The sequence below is a fragment of the Prionailurus bengalensis genome, chromosome E2 (genome assembly GCF_016509475.1).
Source record: "Prionailurus bengalensis isolate Pbe53 chromosome E2, Fcat_Pben_1.1_paternal_pri, whole genome shotgun sequence".
NCBI lineage: Eukaryota > Metazoa > Chordata > Mammalia > Carnivora > Felidae > Prionailurus > Prionailurus bengalensis.
In genome coordinates, this window is record NC_057352.1 from 57,124,556 (window position 1) to 57,145,141 (window position 20,586).

Here is a 20,586-nt window from a genome sequence, read left to right on the forward strand (position 1 = left end):
GAGATTAACGCTGGTTAATTAAGAAACAATTCAGCACCAAGGATAGCTCCCTGCAAAGCTATTGTTCCAAGAACTCTGGGGATGCAGCCTCCAGGGATGTTGTCAGTAGACTCTATTCTCCACCAGGTTCATCGTTCAAGGGTTCCTACATGATAATGTGTGCACACGACTCAGACATGTTAGGTGCAGAATGAATGGCACACGTTAGCATTATCATCACTGTTTCAGGGACTGCCGTGCCTTCAGCCTTGGCCGGAGGCTCCACCAAGAGCGTCATTCTGTTGTCATCAGCAAATTTGTCATATAACGTTCACTTTCTTTCATGATGCAAACATGGATAAAGGATAGGAGAAAACAAAAATTCGTAGAATGCTACAAGGGTGATGAAATAGTCAAAGGAAAAGTAAGTAATGTCACTCTGTCAGTTCCTCAAATGAAGATAACAACAGGAAGCACTATAACCATTGAAAAATGTAGAAAGGAAAGTGGGAAGGCAAAAAGAAAAGATATGAATTTTTTATTGGAGTTGAACATTTTACACACCATCCACTTCCGAAGGAACAGAGGGAAAGCAAATTCTTTGTTAAGAAAATTGAGATCGATAGGAAATGGGTCCCACTGATGCCTGTCCCCCCCCTGCTGTCTCCTGCCCTGGAGAGTCCAGTGTTACTGCATGAGTGGGGGTTCCTGTGGATGGCCCCAGCCCAATCAACCCATTATAGCTTTATGGTTTACTTCACAGTGATTAAGGAAAGAAGTAAGGTTTGGAAGTTCCTTACATGTAGGTGATAGTAAAAGCTGTGGGAGAGGATAGAATTAATAAGGGAGAATTTGAAGGGAAGTGAGAATACAAGCCGCACACAGAAGCTGGAGGGGGGGGGCACTCATATTTTGGGATGGAGTGTTTCCTTTTTCCTTCTTTCCTCTCTGTAAAGGTTATTTTCCTTCTTTGGGGAGCTGCAGTCCCATTTGGTAAATGAGGTGTCATATGGAGAATTTTCAACAGAGGAGAGGAACTGGTTAAAAACCCTTCTAGAGAAGTAAAAGCTCAGGACAGTCCAGGATCAGTGAAGCCAAGGGAAGAATAAACACCAAGAAGAGGGCCAGAAAAAAAAAATTTAAAAAAAAAAAAGGGGGCACCTGGGTGGCGCAGTCGGTTAAGTGTCCGACTTCAGCCAGGTCACGATCTCGCGGTCCGGGAGTTCGAGCCCCGCGTCAGGCTCTGGGCTGATGGCTCAGAGCCTGGAGCCTGTTTCCGATTCTGTGTTTCCCTCTCTCTCTGCCCCTCCCCCATTCATGCTCTGTCTCTCTCTGTCCCAAAAATAAATAAACGTTGAGAAAAAAAAAAATTTAAAAAAAAAAGAAGAGGGCTGATTGGTTAGGCTACACTGAGCTGCAAGGAAAGGAATCCAACTTACAGTAGATTATACAGTAAATACATTGAGCGAATTCATATAAAGTGGCTGCAGGTAAGCAGTTAAGGATAGGTCAACAGCTCTCATCCTGTCATGGCAAAAATAAGCTCTCTGTACCCTTCTACTTCATCGTCCTCAGAATCTTGGCTTTTTGCCCTTGTAGTTGTTGCCTAATGGTTGCACGGCAGCTGCTGCCGCTCCAGACACATCAAAATTTCATTGAAGGGGAGTCATGTGCGAGTAGGAAGTGGAGAAAAGGTTCGAGGCCCTCTCTTCTTCTGTCAGCGAAGAAAATTCTTTCCAGAAGTTCCTTCAGACTTTCCATGACTTTTAATTATCCAGGACCAATCACACGGCCACCCCTCCGTGCAGAAGTGAAGAGAGATGTCTCTGGCTTTTCTGGGCTCTATTATTAGTGTGCAGTAGGAAGGAAACTGTTGGAAAAGGGCTTTGTGACAACCAACAAGACTAACTGTATCAATGTGATTCCTGGCATTGTGATGCTTTTTCTGGGGTTCACTCTTAAATAAGCTGATTAAGTAGTCAAGATGACCCAGAGCTCCTTCTCATAAAATCAGGAAACAAGGTTTTGGCAGTTCTCAACCAGGATGTTTTGGCTCCTAGAATTGATGGCATTTCTTAGTTGTTAAAAACTATCACCATGTGAACATGCATTTCACTCCTGTTTTTCCGACATAAAAATTAGGTAGTGACTCATTGATAGTAGGGGTCTTAGTTTTTAAGAATCAGTCGTTCAGAGAGGTTAGTAAATTTTGTGAATTGATAGTAGAGATACTTAGCTGAGAATTTATGTATAGTATGAAGGTCGTTTTCCCTTTCAGTTGAATATTCTAGGACCTCAGGATTTTTCCGCAATACTGCTTTCCATGAGTTATATTATACTGTGTAAACCTAATTTGTTTTGAAGATGTTCTATCGTTGAGCTAAAAAGCTCTTTGACAAACTAGTGCCATTTCATACTATGTTTAGTAGACCTTCAGTGAGTTTTGGTCATGATGAACTAGAGCATCCATGATTCTAAGTTGAGCCAATGGTTTCAGAAAAAAATGATGGCCTGGGAAAATCTTCAAGATGATGGATCGGCTGTTTTGTTGTTTTTTTTTTTAATAGTATTAACACTTCTGTCAAACAGAAAAGATTTTAATTTCTTGCATGAATTAATTAATACTTATGATAAATTCCTTTAAAACTCTTTCTGGTGTCTGATCAAAAATGGCAGTTCTTCAGATCTATTAATTTCTTTTAAAACGGAAAAGCCAAAAAAAGTTGAGTCACTCTGCTAAGGTGATCTGTGAGTTAAAGAATGTTTGACTTCTGCCCGGACCTCTAAAATCATGGGACCATTTGCTGACACGACAGCTCACCTGCATGTCTAATGGGATTATACCTCAGTGTAATTGGAAACCCCTGCCCCCACAAAACCTAGGAAGAGTCCTTGTTTCTTCTCTTTTCTTCATGTTCTATATCCAATGCATCCAAAATATATCTTAAATCTTCTCCCTATCCCGTCTATGGTTGTGTTAATCCCAGTGGCATTGTCCCTCATCTGGATTATTATGGTTAACAGTCCTTTCTCCACACTGAAAAATCTCCTCCTCAAAATATAAATCAGATGATGGCACTCCCTGCTTAAACCCTTGAATGGCTTCCCATTGCCCATAGAGTAAAATCCTAGTTCTTTTCTGGGGCTCAGAAAGCCAACCTCCCAGTCATCATTCTTCCCTCTACTATAAGCTCCTTGCATGTGCATGTTCTCTGTTGCACTCACAAAATGCACCCTGGTTCAGGACCCTTGCCCTGGCTGTCCCCTCAGCCTCCCTCTACTCCTTCCCATCTTTACCTGCTGGCCTTCTTCTTGTCTTTGAGGCCTTGGTTTAAATATCTCATCAGACAGCCCACCTTGACTACTTGTGCTGGAAATTTTCCCTCTGGATGCACCCTCCACCCTTGGTAACCCTATTAGGTGCTACAGGTGAGTGTCCTGCATGTGTTGGATCAGTGGGCTCCCTTGCCCTACCTATATCCCTGTGGGGCCACTGCTGCCCAGCTATGTCCTTTAACCACAGGTCACGGCTGCTACCCAGCAGCCTTCTCCCATCCCCCTCTTTATTCCCACCCCCACTCCTCCTTTCCATTTGTTTCTTTCCTCCTCCTTCCTCTCTCCCTTTCCCCTCTTCCTTTCCCCCTTCCTCCCATTCTTTTCTGATAACCATTCCTTCTGGTTCTAGAATGGTGAGTGTTAACCATGCTTGTGTTTTCCCTATATTTTCCCCCACATATTTACAAATAGTCCCCTTATGTACTCCTCTCAAAGTGTCCCTTTCTGAGTGTGCCACATTATTTCTTTCGGGGACTCTTACTGATATGCCATGTAAAAAAAAAAAAAAAAGGAAAGTCTTTGTTACTCTCTTTCATGTCATCCCATTTTAACTCTTTACATATGTATCTGTTTTTTTCCTGATTGTTTGTTTGTTAAGTATCTCCTCCCATGGGAATGCAGCTACCAAGAGAGAAAATATCTTACCTGTCGTGTTCATCACTGTGTTTCTCCCCAGTGCCTAGAAGTTAATATTTGACCCAAATTGCATGTTCATAAATGTTAGAAACATTAAGGATGGTGTATAGGATTTCATTAGAGAGAGAAAAGGGACCTCGTGCAGTACATTCACAACCGGAGAGATAATTGGGTGCTAGACAAATTCAGCATGACCTCGTCATTTAATGTTTCTCAGGAGTGCTGATGTTTCCAACTCCAAATAGAAAATCAGGAACAGAGTCTGAAAGGGGAAAATATATCTGAGACTCTTCACTGAGGAACAGGTGATTCACTAACTGATGTCTTGGGGCATCTTAAAATGACTACTTTCAATCTCACTCATCCAACTTCCTCCTAGAGAAGTTGGTTATTAACAGGACTGGAAGTCATGGTCAAAAACAGTCAATGCACTCACCTCCTGAACACCTGTGTGAGGGTAGCATTGCCAGAATTCCTTACAAATCAACCACAGGCAGCAATTGCATCAGGACTTAATATTGTGGGGAGGCAAACAGGAAAGCAAAAGGATGTCAGCTTGTTTCGCTGCTTCTCATGAGATCACACAGCAAGTGGAGGTGTCAGGACATAGAAGAACTATTCTGGAAACCTAGACTTCTCAAGGTGGAATGAATTTAGGATGTCTTCTCCTCCCACCGTTTGCAAAGACTATGAGGACAAGATTCCAAGATTGCTGCATTGACACCGGGGAGGAATTGGGAGACAAAATAAGCTTTCTACCTTCTCCTTTAGTCATCCATCCATCTGGATTACAGACGCAGAGACTTTTCTAGAGCTGAGTCCAGTAATAGTACAGAGGCAGATGCTGTCTCAGTTAATCCATATAAAATTCCAGTGAAATTGGGCTTAACTCACTCATTCTACAGTGGAGGAGTGCAGGCTGTAGAGAGCTCAGACAGCTTCTGAATGACAGCAGACACGGATCTTCCAGTCCCAGGAACAGTTGTAATATTTGTTCAAGACACATGTTTCATGGGATCTTGAAATAGTCACCAGTAGAAATACAGAACATGTGCTAGGAAGTGATGCACAACCTGAGTCTCCACTCATCAAAAGGCACATTTCAGATGTTTGGGCTTTAAAAGTATCGGCCTCCAGTCTCCCATCTCCTACTGAGACAAAATAGAGGTTTTTCTCTCTTTTTTTTTTTTTTTAATTTTTAATGCTTATTTATTTTTGAGATAGGGAGAGACAGAGTGTGAGCAGGAGAGGGGCAGAGAGGGAGGGAGACACAGAATCCAAAGCAGGCTCCAGGCTCCAAGCCGTCAGCACAGAGCCTGATGTGGGGCTCGAACTCGTGAACCACAAGATCATGACCTGAGCTGAAGTCAGCTGCTCAACCCACTAAGCCACCCAGGCGCCTCCCGCCTCCTTTTTTTTTTTTTTAAATTTTTTTTTCAACGTTTATTTATTTTTGGGACAGAGAGAGACAGAGCATGAACGGGGGAGGGGCAGAGAGAGAGGGAGACACAGAATCGGAAACAGCTCCAGGCTCTGAGCCATCAGCCCAGAGCCCGACGCGGGGCTCGAACTCACGGACCGCGAGATCGTGACCTGGCTGAAGTCGGACGCCCAACCGACTGCGCCACCCAGGCGCCCCTGCCGCCTCCTTTTTTAAAGTTTATTTATTTTGAGAGATAGAGAGCTCGCGTCGGTGGGGAAGGCAGAGAGAGAAGGAGAGAGAGACAGAATCCCAAGCAGGCTCTCTGCTGAGAGCACGGAGCCAGATACAGGACTTGGTCCCACGAACCACAAAATAGATTTTTTTTAAGAAGGCCGAGATGTCCTAAACTGCCCAGTGAAAGTTTCTACTCCTCTCACAACACATCTTGAAATAGCTAAGGACTCACAGTGGGCTAGAATTTTCCATGTTGTTTGCACATTATTCAGACTCTCCGGGTACAAGTCCTCCGTCAGCAACTTGCTAGCTGAATGGTCTTGGCCACTAGAATGTGAGCTCCATGAGAACAGGCATTTTTGTTTGTCTCGTTCATGTCTGTGTCCTCTTGCCTAGAACAGTCCCTAGAAATACAGGTGCTCAATAAATGTTGGAAGAAGGAAGGCAGGATGGAATGGAAGAAGGAGAGAAAAGTTCTTGAATATACCTAAGCCCCAGTTTTCCCATCTTCCAAAAGAGGATAATCATGGTACTTTTTTTCAAAAGACTGTTTTGAGGACTTACGTGATAATACAAGAAAAATGCTTAGAATAGTGCCTGGAATGGAGTAATCACACAACAGCGTTGGATGAAGATGATGACTGAGAATTTGGCAATTATTTCCTGAATGACCCCTACATGGCAGGCATTGTGCTGGAGACCAGGGTTACAAAAAGAAGTTAAACGTGGACAAGCCACATTCTACAAAGCTTCATTTTTTTCCTTCTTCAGTTCGGTATATGTCCTCCTTCGATGTATTGTAGATTTACATATAACTGCAAATTCTTTGGAAATATTATTTTCCTTCATTTTCTGCTATACTGACCTTGCATCTAGAAATAACAAGGGTCCCCCAAGAATCTCTTTTGTTTCCTTTTTTTTTTATTGATGGATAAAGTTTAAGAATTATGTAAGTTCCCAGCAGCCTCTAAAGCATTGCAGGCATTTTCAACATGACATATAAACGCTTGCCTGTGAGAGCATCTTTTATCTGTGTCACTATTGAAAGTTCTCATTTTATTCAATTCTTATGAAAACACAAAGAGGAAAAAAAGCCTACAGGAACTAACTCACTCCTTACTCTTTCAATAGCACCATGATTGAGTGATCTGTCTTCTGCCTCTAAGAGGAAATTCCAGTGATCCTAGACCCTTCATCTTTTAGAACTGATTTCCCAGAGGGCAATTCACCAGAAAAGACAGGTGCCCCTGTTGGGGCAGGATGGGGGTGGAGGGGGGTTGCAGAAACCTGGCTTGGATAGACCTTTTCAAAAGTCTGAAATAAAAGTTTAAAACTGATTTTCAGAATCCCTATAACTGCATAGGCCTGCCTGTATAGCTCTCTGAAGAACAACAGTATAAATACCCACATAAACAACCTATTGCAGTGCAATTCTGTATTATTTAAATTTCTTTTTTTTTAATGTTTATTTATTTTTGAGACAGAGAGAGACAGAGCATGAGCGGGGGAGGGTCAGAGAGAGAGGGAGACACAGAATCTGAAACAGGCTCTGAGCTGTCAGCACAGAGCCCGACAAGGGGCTTGAACTCACAGACCGTGACATCATGACCTGAGCCGAAGCCGGATGCTTAACCGACTGAGCCACCCAGGCGCCCCTACTCACTATCTCTTTTTGAAGCTGCTGTGACAAGAGGTAATTCTGGATGCCATATTGCCTCAACTCGGGTAAACAAATATAAATATCATTTGGCTATTTGTTTAGTTTTCAAAGTATCACTAAGGCCCATCAAAGATAAAAAGGAAGAAATTAAACATTTTCAAGAGTGGTTTTGCAAGAATGAAGAAATAATCCTCAGCTGTAGGCAAATGCTCTTGAAATATTATGTAACGTCTGATTTTTTCCCCTCTCAATTATAGTTATTTCACGCATGTTACAGATGAAGCCATTGTATCAGTTGGAGACCAATTTTAATCCCAAGGCTGATTAGACAGTTAGCTCTCCCTGATTTGTACACTGTCTCTTTGCTCTACACCCCTATCCCCACACAGCCATTGATTTACACGCAAATAAGGGTTTGGCTTGATTCATTAGTGGAATGTCCTAATGAACCCTTGGTTTCATTTAACCTTTCGCTGCAACAAAAGTCTCCAGGTTGCCATAGTAATAGGAGACTAAATCCATGGAACCGCCCCTTCTCTCTGAGTGGCTCTGGTCTGCTATCGCGGCATCGCATGCCTACAACCCAGGTCAAGTAAGAGCCATGCCTCCAGTGTTGGCTGATCAAGTTCCAAGCTGTGGGTGATATTTGCAAAAGGTCATTCTTCTCTCCAATAATTAAAATTAATGAAACAGCTGGAGTGTAAATTGGGAGGAGGGGGCAAGACTTCTCTTCAGTCATTTGAAGATGTAGGAATTGAAAGGAGCCCCAGATGTCATCTAAGACTGGTTTCAGCCAGTGTTCTATGCAGTCTGAGGACATCCCTAAAAGAAGGTCATCTGGTTATTTCTTGAAGCTACCTGGGAATGAGAGTCTTGTCTGGAACTCTTCAGGATTCTTCCCCTCTAACCAGCCACATACTCCTGGGTGTCCTTTCTCTGCCAGGGGTCAGTTTCTGAATAAAGCAAGCTCCCTGCACTCAGGGGCTCACAGAGAATGGTGTCCAGGTTACGGTGTCCTCATCCAGATTGCACTCCCAAAATAATTCCCACATATCTTATCAACTCCCTAAAAAATATCTTCCTCCTGTTAATTCCTCTCCTTTGTCCTCCCTTCCACTGTTTCCTTTGTAACTTTTTATTCTCCACTTCCTTATGTCTTCAGTTATCCCCTAGAACACATCCTTCCTTCTCACCTTGAGAGAAACTTCACCCTTCCCCAACTAACCTGAAGGGTGTGACTGTATCTACCTTTCTTTTCGCCTCTAGCTAGTTAGGTATTTATCTGCCTATTGATTTCTTTCTTTCTTCTTTCCTTCCATTTTCTTCATTTATTCATTCAACAATTGATTTGTTCATTCAATAGGACCCAATATGTGCCCTGCGCTGTCCTTGACACTACAGATGCAGCATTGAACTGCCCTCATTAAGCTTACATTGTATTGGGGTAACTGAAAATAAACAAGGTCTTAATATAGATATAGATTAGATATAGATACATACAGCACAGAAAATTGTTCATTTTTCTTTTTAAACGGAGTTGGTTCTTTTGCCATGCCCTCAGTCCCAGAATTTGAAAACTAAAAGGCAAGGTCAACATTCTCAGGGTTCCCTTGGAAGAACCTTTCTTCCATCACCCTTTTCCAACAGCTCCTTCTCTGAAGCTCATGCCCTCTGATTATACTATCTCAGTACCCCCTGGCCCCTGGCCACCGGTTCTCTTCCCCTCCATTCATTGAAATTCTACAACTCTGTGTCCTGGCTCAGTTTCCCTGTCTGCCCTTTATCCATTCATCATTGGAGTGATTTCAGCCTGTGATGTAAAGGCCAAGATTCTTGATTTCTATTGTGTCAGTGATATTAACCTTCCTTTCACTAGAGCAGATAACTCATAAGTTTGTATTCTAGACCTTGCTAATATCCCAGCTCCATTATCTCCCATCCTAAATCTTCTCCTGGACCATGACCTTCTGTTTATCCCTTTTCCTCCCCCATTGAATGGACTCTTTATCAAGATCTCTCTCTCTCTCTCTCTCTCTCTCTCTCTCTCTCTCTGTCTCTGTCTCTGTCTCTCTCTCTCTCACACACACACACACACACACACACACACACACACCTTTTGCTCATCTCCTAGCCTCTTGGGCTCCCTGCATTCTAGAGTCAGTGATGGTCTTTATCTCCCCTAAGTCCTCAGTGACTATGAGCCCTTTCCATTTTTTCTTTCAGATGTAAACTCCCTATTAACACAGTCTATCTGTTATTTCCCTTCTTGTTCTCCAGGTGTGGTAGGAACAATAATAGCCCTTCAAAGTTGTTTTTGTCCTCATCCCCAGAATCTGTAAATATATTACCTTATACGGCTAAAGGGACAGCAGGTGTGGTTAAGGATCCTGAGGTGGGGATAGTAATCCTGGATTATCGAAGTGGCCCAGTGTCGTCACAAGAGACATAAGACGGGCATATGAGGGTCAAAAAGAGAAAGAGATGTGGCCATGGATGTAGAGGTCAGAGCGATGCCACCAGGAGCCAAGGAACGTGGGCATCCTCCGGAAGCTGGAAATGGAATAGAGCCTCCAGAAGGAAGCGGCCCCACTGACACCTTGATTTTAGCTCCCATAAGGCCCATTTAAAACGTTAGACCTTTAGATCTATAAAACAATAAATCTAAGTTGTTTTAAGCCATTAAATTTGGCATTTGTTATCACAGACATAGGAGACTCATACAGAGTGCCATCGCCAAGAGATGGCATGCCAAGGCATGCAGGGACAGTGGCCCTTTGCACCCCCAGGACCTCTCTTTGGCCTGAGTGCAGTCCAGCTCTCCTGCTCAGCTGCCCCTCTCCTCCACCCCTTCTCCTATAGTTGACTAGGGCCTGTTTGTGACAACACAAACGCCCGTTCCTCTAATAACATTAATAATTATGCTTACCCAGCTCCTTTCAGGGCCATAAAGATGTTTCTTAGAGCCTGTCAAGAGCCTCTGACAGCTTTGGTGTCTCTGTGTCACTTCACTTGTGAAAGGTGATGGAAAGGGCAGAGTGATCTATAACTGACCCTCTGGTCGGTCCCACCGGCCCGCACGGAAACCTTCAAAGGAAGTGCTCTCTGGTATATTTTCCATTTGTGCATGACACAGGGCAGAGTCATTCGTGTTTGTCAGGTTAATCTGAAAGCTTCTGTGGCTAGGTATCCACATTTTAACAGAGGGAAAGTGCCACGTTTGGGCTGCTCGTATTTATCCTGTGAGGGGAAAGTGAGTTTTATTATTGTGCTTGGTATGACCTTCTGTGGGTCTCGAGGGGATTCAGTGCCTGGGAAACACTGCAAAATAGCAGGAAGCCAAAACAGTTGACTATGATGGGAAACTCATTTTTTATTTTTAAAAGCATTAGAAACACACTGTTCAGTCCCCATTAGTTTGACCTCAGTGGTTAGATTTTTTTTTTTTTTTACTTCTGCATTTTTCTGGGTCATTTTTTGGATTTGTTTCCTTTTTCAACGAACAAGATTTTCTTATTATGTTGTCAAATTAGAAAATAAAAATCTGCTTTGTTAATAAAATAAAGTGCTGCATAGTGTGGAGACAAGAGTGCATTGTCGTGATTTGTAATGCCTTATTAAAGGACTCCCTGAATAAGCCATGAAAATAAGCACCAGCCTACTAAATCGGACCTTGTGGTGCTCAGCACCTAGGCTCTGTGTGAGATATTCAAAAATATTTGCTGAACGAAGGAAAACTAGGTAGACATATTGGAAATCAGTCTGTAAGACAAGGGAATAGACGAGATTCTACATCTGCTTGATATTCTCTTCTTGCCTGTGTTTGTTTGTGGAACAAGCTACACATACTCATTTGTTTGTTTTAGGGGAATTCTATTGGGTGCATCGATTCTGTTGTTTTCAGGTTGAATCGGTTGTTTCAAATCTCCCTATTTTCCAATGCATTCAGCCACTGTTCTTGGTTTATTTGTTAAAATAACCATAGCACTGGACCAGTCCATCGCATTTATCTTTCACAAACAATTCTAGGGATTTGTTCTGCCATCAGTTTTCCTGTTAGGGGGCACAAATATATGCTCTCAATATATTTCCCAGAGGCAAACGTCTTTTCTTCTTCACGCAGTGAGCCAGTTGCAGAAGGAAGAATGTGGAAAGTGCCTCACTTGAGAAGATGGTGTTGGCATACGTGCCCTTGATAATAGGACAGAGCGTTGCAGTCTGGGTCAATTGCGATTTCTCAATAGTCTCCGTGAGACGAGGGCAGGACACAGCTCGCAGGGAACGGTCTCTATTAGGTGTTGTAAAATCACTTCATGACCCAGAAGTTGTCTCATTTATGGAAGGAGAGGCCCATTTTCCATGATCAGTCCAAGCAGGTCTCTCTGACCCCTCTTTGACTAGAGTCAAACACAAACAGGGTACTTTAGGAAATCTTTCCTCTGATAACCAATGATGAAAGTAAAAAGTCAGCACCTTCAGGATGGAGTTTGTCCATTTTTGTATCTCTGTGGTAGCTGTAGAGTGGACCTGCCGTCAGATTTGTTGAATGAACCATTGAATTATACACTAAAAGACATTAGAGGAACACACCCCCGCTCGTACTCACGTTCACATACAGCATTGAAGATGATTCAAAAGAGAGAGAAAAGAGCATGAGGAAAACAAATAAAAGAGTACGAACCTGGTTTCCTTGCACACAACCTAGTGTGTTAATTGGTGCCTAGAGCAGTTCCCTCATCATCACTTAGGATGGGCCATCGGTTACCTCTCCAGGGTGGTAGCGATCTCAAACCTTTCCCTCTGCCCCACCTCAACTCACCTTCAGAAAGAAAGTGAGCCAGCAAGGTTGCCAATTTTGGTTTACCATTCTAAGGCATCAGTATTTTGTTTTAGCAACGCGACCCAAGCAGAGAGCTTCCTGTACGATACCTTTGCAACATTCCACTGTGACACACACTGTCTGTTGACATCTGGTTGTTTTATAATTGTTGGGGCTAAAGCAGTTGATTCTTACCTATTTCCCCCTTTCTTTAATATTACAAATAGGAGACTCTCAGGATTAAAGGAGAAATTAAATATAATCTCATCATATCTGCCTTCTGATGTTTACAATATTGCTTCTCTCTCTCTTTGTCCACGTAATTCTCCAGTCAGTCTCTGCTTAAGTGTCTCCAATGGTAGATAATTTACTCTCTCATGAAAGTTCCTTCTGTTCGTTGTCAGTTGAGGATTATAAGAAGATTCTTCATCATCATTGATTTGAAATTCCTGTATTTGCCCCTAGTAATCATATTTCTCCTAAGTGGTTTCCTCTTCCATATTCCAGATATTTGAAGGAAAAAAAGGCTATCATGCTTCTTTTGGTGACTTTAATCTAAACACCAGTTCCTTCAACTGTCACTTAGTTCATCTGATTGAACTGCCTAATTTGTCCCAAGGCAATCATGGGTTGGAGCTCCTTCGTCGTCCTTGTCCTGTTGCCTTATCATTTGCTTTATTCATCCCAGCACTGTGGCAGGAACGAGAGGCACATAGGAAGGGGACAAGAGTGGTGCAAATCATGGAGGTCTTTGTAGGTCGTTGTATGAACCTCAGATTTATTCTGACATGGGGACGCTTTCAAATAGAGAGATATAGTCTAACTTATGTTTCAGCATGAGCCTTCGGCCACTGTGCTGAGAGACAGACTGAAGAGGAAGGCAAAAGCAGGAGCAGGTAAACTAGGACGGAGACTACCATGAGCCAGGACCGCTGCTGAGAAAGGGTTCAATGGCGGGTATAATCCGGTCGCTCATTTGGAAACGTATGAGTCCCAGGGAACACAGCTTGGAGACAAACTGGGTTCCCAGTCACGTGGAGCTCTGTTTTATCTACCGGGTTGCCATGCTTGCTGAATAAGAGAAAATAAATTCTCAAAAGGAGCTGCCTGGATAGGCAGATCTGTAGGCAGAGCATCAGTAGCTGTAGTCCTCATCGTTAGTGCTGTTCAGGCACAGAACTTGTCTATACCACATTCTATCATCTAAGCCTATGACCTACCTGAGTGGTACTTGGGACTCCCTTATCACAGAAGAGGAAATTGAGGCTGAGAAAGGTTAAGACATTTGTCTCAAGTGGAGTGACTCCAAATGATGGAGTGGGGGCCTATGCTTGATATGCTCTCCTGCAGTGCAGAGAACAGTGAACAGGGACCCCCCTTGATCGCAGCTGCTATAAGTATAGTGGGTAAAAGTTGAGTTTGAAGAGAAAGTATCAGCCTGAGGTCAAGGAAAACCCTGGCCTGTGAGGGCCACCATATGTCTCTCTGACCATGAGTGAAGAATGTTCTGGCAAACTCCGAGGCTCATGTGAATGCCACAAGCTGCCCAAAGGCCACAAGAAAGTTCTGGAAGCCAAAGTCTATAGCTGCATCCCTGATCAAGAAAAGAAAAAAGGTCACTGAAAATATTTTCTTCACTCTCAAATCAACCATGACACCTTAAGTGTGTGCCATTTGAAGAAAACCCTCATTGCCCCGATTGACTTGATCCTTGTGGCTCTTCTTCATAGTTAGGGCCGGTGAGGATCGTTTTCATTGTGCACAAAAAGAACCAAGGGCTAAGGAGGTTACATCACTTATCCATGCTCTTGTGGGGAGTCTTAGGATTCTGCCTCTCTGTTGCATCATACTTCAGGAGTAAAAGGCACAGAAAAGCCATCAGCAAATATTTGTTGAGCACCTACCATGTGCCACATACCAAGGAGCAAAAATAGACCAAGTGTCCGCCTTCCTGGAACTTAACTTATGGAAAGAGAATCGAGACCAGAAAGGGGTTATCCTGAGGTTTAGTCCTGGCTCTTTTATTAACTTGGATGTGATGATTGGTTGGCTACCCAGTATCTTGGACCCTTGTTTTCCTCATCTATACAATGAGGGAAATAGAACGAATCCATTCTCTTTAGGCTTGTCAAGTGGACCCAATGAATCAGCAGGAAAAAACAAGCTTTGTGACATCTATGTGAACAGGCTGGCATTCGTGATACAAAAACACACAACGAGTAGACAAACCACACTGACCCAGTATGAATAAGAGCATGCATTGTTTTCTTCATGCACCTGCTAATTTTACCAAAGGGAGTTAGCTTCATTGCCTGTGACTGAAAGAAACTCTTTGCTTCCATTTTCATTAGTTCAGCGACCAGGTGTGGTTTCTCCTATAAATCTTCAATCCAGGAGCACTGCTGCCAGAAGATTCATTGGCCTGGCAAAAGAGAAGGGGAGCCCTCCCAAGTCCAGCAGTATAGACATTATGACAAATAAGGCAAACTTAGGCTGATGTAGATTCCTTGAATATACCATTAGCTACTGTTGTATCACATTATGCTGGTTTACGCAAGAACCATGCAGGAGATGAGAGTATTTAAATGCCTTTATTACTTGGCATCATGATTTTGGCATTATTTTGTAATGATTTTTTTTTCTCAGTGAAAAACATGTCCTTAATCTAAAAATATAGAGTGCACTTAGTGGCTCATTGAAAAGTATTTTCTTTGCATGGGGTTGGGGGGGGGCGGTAATCAATCTTTTCTATAGCTTATTTTTCTTTTCTTTCTAGCAAGGTTAATATTCAGAGCATGATCTGATGGACTTTATTTTACAAGGTGAGAGGTTTCCCAGAAGTGCAATGCAGGGCTCATTAGTCCAGTGCAGAAGAAATGGTTCAAAGCAATTTGAAGGGGCATCATTGATAGCCGAGTCCTCTCTGTACATAAGCTGAGCTCCCACCTTGTAGCTCAGGTTAATGAGGATTTTCCAGTAACTAAACTCACTCTGCCACAGGTTCAAGGTGGACCCGTTAGAGCCAGTTTGTTACATCATGGGAAGACCATAGCGTTTTGCATTGTAGGACCTGGGTTGGAGTCCCAGCCATGCCATTCATTGGCTGTATGGCATGGGCTCTGAACTTATTTCCCCACTGGTGTGATAGAGATTGTAAATAAGAATGCTTTCCTTGGGGGCACCTGCATGGTTCAGTCATTTGAGCATCCAACTCTTGATCTCGGCTCAGGTCACTCTCTCACAGTTTGTGGGATTGAGCCCCACGTTGGGCTCTGTGCTGACAGCACAGAGTCTGCTTAGGATTCTCTCTCTCCCTCTCTCTTTGCCCTTACCCCACTTGCGCATGGTCTCTCTCTCTTTCTGAAAATAAATATAAAAAAGAAATGCTTTCCTCAAGGATCATCCAAATATTAAATGATTCAAGTCCACATGCTCAAAACCTAACTTGGAATCTGTCCTCTACTCCCTTCGTCCCAAACTCAGTAAAGGACCCCGGGATCCATCCAGTGTTCAAAGTAAGAAACCACACAGTAATCACATGCACGGTCCCTTTCCCGTGTTTGACCCAGAGCCTCCCGATGTCCCAGCCTCATTGGTCTGGTGTATGTCTGGAGTATGTCCCCCATAATATGTCTGGAGTATGTCCATTTCTCTCTGCATCCACTGCCCCCACCCTAGCCAAGCCTATGCCACCACTTCTCAGACTATTAGACGACCCTCATACCTGGTACACCTGCATCTATGAAGCCCCATTTAATGTGTCCTCACTGGTTGCAGGAAGAGTGATCTTCCCAAACACTAGTTAGTGTGTAACTGTGACATGGTCCAGCCATTGCTTTCTCTGTTCACCCTACCTTATTTCATTCTTCCAAGCCCACTGCACTCCACCCTGGCCTTCCTCGAACATGCCATGCCGTCCCTACACCATCGTGGAGGCTTTGTTCATACAATTCCTTCTGCCAACATGCACTTCCCTGTACCTCACACCCAAGTATAGGGGACTCTCGATCAGCCTCCAGACTCATCTCAGCTGTTAAACCTTGGCTGTGCCCCTAGATGAGGACAAACCCCTGTGTTTCTCCCTCTGCCCATATTTACGACAATTGTCCTTCTGCATTTGCCGTTGTCACTGATTGGTTGTCAGTCTTCCTCCCCTTAGGGTGAGCTACCTTGTGAGAAGGTAGGAATCTTGTCAGTTTGTTTACTATTCCCCCCCTCCAATAAGTGGCAATTCTAGGCTTTGCACACTGTAGGCCGCTCGATAAATATGTGGGGAACAAATGAGATGTCAGTGTGAGTCATGTATCTTTAATCATTTAATAAAATAAGCTACAGAGAGTTTACTGTGTACCAGACACGATGCTGGGTGTTTCCTCACAAGCAGTGTTGTGCTGAAACTGGCTTGTATCTGGTCATGAGAGCCACTGGTGTATGTCTCTTCCCAATAACACCTTCAGACACACGGTGGTTTGAAATCAACTGGTCACAGTGGGAGTATTTACACCACAGAAATTGCCAGACTTAGAAACCAGGTTGGTACCCCCCTACCCTCACTGAGAAAAGCTGGTTTGTAAACATTTACTGGCATACCAAAAGAAAAGGAATTTCCGATCAAGACCATTGGGTATTCTTATAAAGAGGTGGTGTTATACTAAATATTCAGAACTTCGATGCAGTTGATGTCAGTGGAGAGGACACAATGGAGGAAATGGAAAATGTCTCTGGGTGACTGGCATTGAAATTGCTGCTTGCCTTCCAATCTGTTCTTCCCTTCCTCCAGAGGAATAGAAAGCTCGCTGGAGCATATGGCTACCCAGAGCAAAGACTACATTTCCCAGCCTCCCTTGCAGCCAGATGTGTCATAGGGCAGTTTGGGCCAATGGGCCATGTGGTTCCTTCCAGGGATCTCCTATCATAAAATGCTGGTGCTGATCCCTTGTCATTCTTCTTTAATCCCCATTTTCCTTGCTGCTGGGTAAAATGTGGGCAAGAAGGTGGGCATATAAGCAGCCATCTAGGGAATGAAGGTCTCACATTCACCTCCAAAGAGCCAGAAATATAAAGAAGCTGAGTGCCTCTAACATTAAAGATCCCCCCCCCACACACACACACACCAGCTCGGGACTGTGTGCATACAGAATTTTACATTAGAGAGAGAAACGTCTCTGTTTTCTTTGGGGTTCTTGGTCACAGATGAAGCATCTACTGGGAAGGATGGGTGTGCGTGCGTGTGTGTGTATGAAATACACATATTTATATTTATGTATGTATATAGGGTGGAGGCATACTAAAGACTGACTCTTCTACACCATCTAATGAAGCGATTGTAAACTACATCTGTTAATAAGCACTTGCAATGTATTATATTTTGTTTTAGTCTTTTTTTCCTTTTGAATAGCTGCAAATCTTACCTATGAGAGATGTCAAAATAATGAAATCAGGGGCGCCTGGGTGGCGCAGTCGGTGAAGCGTCCGACTTCAGCCAGGTCACGATCTCGCGGTCCGTGAGTTCGAGCCCCGCGTCGGGCTCTGGGCTGATGGCTCGGAGCCTGGAGCCTGTTTCCGATTCTGTGTCTCCCTCTCTCTCTGCCCCTCCCCCGTTCATGCTCTGTCTCTCTCTGTCCCAAAAATAAATAAACGTTGGAAAAAAAAATTTTTTTTTTTAAAATAAAAAATAATGAAATCAACCTTTACCCACTCTTAAAGCTATAGCCCATGTTCACTGTATTTTGTTCACTGCTGTTTCCTCCAAGCCTTTCGCCTCACCTGGCGTATAATAGGCACTTGGTGAATACGTGCGTTAGATAAGTAAACATGTGGTCTCATTGACCCCAGTAATAACCCTTTACTGAACAGGTTTCATAGCCAATCACTTTGAATAGTTATATTCAAGAGCATTGGTTTTATCCTGGATTGATTTTGCCACCCTCCCCCTGCCCACAAGAGACATTTGACGGTGTCTAGAGGCATTTGGGGTTGTCACAACTAGGGTTGCTACTGGTATCTAGTGGGTGGAAGCCACGGAGGCTGCTCAGTATCCCATAATGCATAGGACAGCCCCCACCACAAAGAATTATCCAGTCTCCAAGGTCAATAGTGCCAAGGTTGAGAAGACTTACCCTAGAGACTGCAAGAGGGGCTATTGCCAAATTTAAGAAAATATATAAAGAAGAATGTAACAATGCTCTTGGCCTAAAAGTCCGTTTGATTGGTTATGTCATTCTGGAGCAATTTCACTGCATAGTGTGCCTCCGTATTGGGATTTACAATGATGCGCCGTGCATAATGTTTGTTCTCAAGGACCTGTTTGGATTTTTTTAAGTGTCAAACAATGAATAGCAACAGACCCAAGGACTCAGCTGTTTTCTTGGTCTTGGAACCCATCACACTTTTTTTTTTTTTCCCAAAGAATGAAGTTGATAATCCAATGGTGAATGTATTAGACTCAACTGTACTGATAAAGTTTCATCTCTGGAAGAACTTTGTGCCCTTAAATGTCTACCAAACTGTGATACACCGAATAAGGTATTCCATACGTAATTTCAGTTACTTGATAATAAAAAGAAAAGTTTGAACACTTGAGCCAACTTTGGTGTGTGCAGCTGGGAGACCTTCCAGAGGCTTTCAAGGTCTGCCATGAATGTATGATTTAGACCACAGCTCCTCAATCGTGACATTTAATCCATAGAGATAAATCATCATGCACCGTCAGTAGGGCTCTTTATGGATAAATAGGCTTGCAATAATTATGTTTAAAACGCCATCAGAGCCTCCATCAGAAAACCACCACCTTTTTTTGGTTGTTGTTTTATGTAAGAAACTAGATGATGAAACTGTTTCCTGACTGTGGCGCTTGGGACCAAATTAAATCAAAGTGAAAACAGTAAAACTAACTTTCCCTTGGTTGTCCTTCAGGTACACTGGGTATTCCCCTCCGCCCCAACAGATTAGACTTCATCAGGATGTGATCCTGACCTCAGTCTCTAAGATGCTGTGATGTGTGACAGTTAAGAGGACAGACTCTGGAAGCCGACTCTTACTTATTGACTGTGTGGCCACAGACAAGTTATTTGACCTCTCTGCGCCTCAGTTTCCTCTTGTGTTAGATGGGAGAATAAAAGTCCCTAACTCATGGAGATGTTTTAAAAGATTACATGAATTAACATCCATGAAGCACTTAGAATAGGGAACATGTTCAGGTTAATCCACATGTTTGATTAGTAAACTAAGGGCTTCACCCAGTGACCTTCACCTATCTTTGTGATTCTCCAATATACAGACCAAGCCAGAAAAAAAAATGGGCATTCTTTTTTTTAAATGTTTTATTTATTGTTGAAAGAGAGAGAGAGAGAGAGAGAGAGAGAGAGAGAGCGAGCAGGTGAGGGGCAGAGAGAGAGGGAAACACAGAACCTGAAGCAGGCTCCAGGCTCTGAGCTGTCAGCACAGAACCCGATATGGGGCTTGAAACCATGAACTGCAAGATCATCACCTGGCCGAAGTTGGACATTCAACCGAATGAGCCACCCAGGCACCCTGAAAATGGGCTTTCTTGATTGCCCCTTTTCCCACTTACTCCAAATCCACTTGATATAATATGCTCTGATCTATAATAGTTCATGACTAAACATCCATCAACAGATGAATGGATAAAGAAAACTTGGGAGGGGAGGGAAAGATGGGGAGTTGCTGTTTGACTGGTATAAAGTTCAACTTATACAAGATAAGTAAGTTCCAGAGACAGGTTGTTCAACACTGTGCTCATAGTTAACAATCCTGAGTGAGCACTTAACATTTTGGTAAGAAGGTAGATCTTGTGTTAAGTGTTCTTACCACACACAAAAAGTAGAAATTAATGTGAGATTCAACTTAGAGTTAAGAGCAAATAAAGAGATTTGTTTTATGAAATGCATTTTCTCACTCCAAGATAGCCAGTCAGGTGCCCCAGCCCTGTCACATCAGCTCCTTAATATCTCCCACCTGCTCCCATCTCTTTCTGCCCACGGTGCTCACATCCGCTCTCTACAGATGCACTGACCGCATCCCTACTCTGTTTCACTACCCCCTGCAGCTAGTAAAACAGAAGCCTGATGCCCCTCAAAACCTCACGTCCTGCTTAAAATCCCACAGTGGTTCAAGAGGCATCCTATACCCACATCTGAGCCCCTGGATTGCTGTATCAGACTGTCCAGCAGAGAGCATTAGGGTCTTGTCCTGAAGGCTGTTCTAGAATCAAATAATACTACAGTGGTTTGTCTTTGGTATTCACCATTCTCCATCAACCCACGCCACTCCAGGGCTGGTTTCCAGCTCATGGAGATTTCAGATCCTAAGATGCTGGAGAAATGGGAGCTACCAAGTTGCCTGAACCGAATGGCACCAGCTCTGTATTGCTGGCTTCTTATTTTCCTATGGGTTCATTTAGAAATTTAAGCACCTGAGGGGTGCCTGGGCGGCTCAGTCGGTTGAGTGTCCAACTTCGGCTCAGGTCATGATCTAACTGTT

The 20,586-nt window shown here is 43.3% G+C and overlaps 1 protein-coding gene across 1 annotated transcript in view; it reads left to right on the plus strand.

The window, feature by feature from the left end:
- Window positions 1-20,586, plus strand: part of CDH13 (cadherin 13) — a 1,034,159-nt gene that overhangs the window by 717,628 nt on the left and 295,945 nt on the right. The gene's annotated exons all lie outside the window — the stretch shown is intronic.